A 1,640-nucleotide genomic window follows, 5' to 3' on the forward strand; every position below is an offset into this window, starting at 1 on the left:
TGAAGATTATTTCTCCTACACGTGCATGTATTATTTGAACATGTACATATTGAACAGGTACATCTGATAAGCTCAGCAATTGTTTCAGGGGCAGCCTGCTTTTCTGACAAGACAGGTCTCAATTTACTATCTTCCATAACCCAGCCCAGTTTGCATGGATCAGGGATTTCTGGATGAATAACAGTATACCTCCATATATTGGCCTGCAGATGTACACGCAATATATGCTGTCTCTTATACACATCTAGATGTGTATAAGAGACCTCTATTCTACAATATAAAATTCGCTTTCAAAACTGGATGAAATGTTACCGTATTGTTTGTAGCCTACTCTAAATGTTATATGGACAATCTCTTATGTAGGAATAAATTTATCAACCAGATTAGAAAAATTTAATTCTAGGGGGGCATTTATTCAATGAAAAAATTAACGCCCCTGAGACATTTACTAGGGCTATGGAGGGGGCGTTTATTCGAGGAGAGCGTTTATTCAAAGCGGGATGGTTATTCGAATAAATGCGGTACTTATAAAGGCCAACTCAGACAGCGTCAGCCGACGCAGCCCGACCCGATTTATCGTCGGGGACAGTCTAAGCCGTCGTGAGAAATATTATTTTGTTGTCGCGTCGGGTCTGTGTGAGTTGAACGCAGACGCGATGGTGTGCGTCGGGGGCAGTCGCGTAGTAGAATATTAAACATGTTTATATTACTCACGACTGCTTAAGACTGTCCCCGACGATAAATCGGGTCGGGCTGCGTCGGCTGACGCTGTCTGAGTTGGCCTTTATAAATAGTTACAAAGGAAATGTGATAAAAGCCAAAACTGTATAATTATTATAATGTTAAAATAATATAAAATGGTTAGTTGTGTAATTACATGATTAAAATCAATTTCATAAATTTTATTTTGCTTTAGTCGATCCTTCTTATAGAATTTTAAATAATTTATTCTACCATCCTATTGTCTTCTTTAAGGGCCACTTCATAATTCAAGGCTTCGGCCCAGTACAAATATTTTAATATCTAATTTTATCTAATATCAGTAGGCATTAGTTTCTAAATGTTATACTTATGCAATTAATTTAATGCCATCTAGTGTCATGTACAAATTACCATTATGACGAAATTATGATGCGAGCAACACTCGCATCAAATGCAGTAGTACTGTTGCATTATTATTACACAAGTTTTTACTAATAATTCAATTAATTATTAAATAAACTTAATAAATAGCAGTTTTAATCATCAGAAATTAAATAGATGGTCTTATCTTGGTTCCGTCATATGTTTTTCTTTTTCAATAGAAATTGAATTTATACATCCATCTTATACATTTTGTACAAGTTTTTTGGTATAAATTGTTTTATTATTTTGCTTTAATACAAGTTTGTCAATTGAAAGATTTTGTGTATCTTAAATTTGTTTGACTTTTTACGAATACATTAAGCTTTGTATGGGCGCGACTCCTTCTGAGAGCGTTTCTCAGTGGTAAAGAAGAGTACCAATAAATATAAAGTTTGTCGCCCTCATGTACACAGCAAAAGAAAATCATTTTTCTTAAGGGAGATATAAAATGACATTGGCATATATACAACGCTGTAGCCAGGATTTTCAAACATTGTGGAACAATATCATTGTGG

Source organism: Anneissia japonica, unplaced genomic scaffold (assembly GCF_011630105.1).
Source record: "Anneissia japonica isolate Jap-2015-1 unplaced genomic scaffold, ASM1163010v1 scaffold287638_len24393_cov148, whole genome shotgun sequence".
Taxonomy (NCBI): Eukaryota; Metazoa; Echinodermata; class Crinoidea; order Comatulida; family Comatulidae; genus Anneissia; species Anneissia japonica.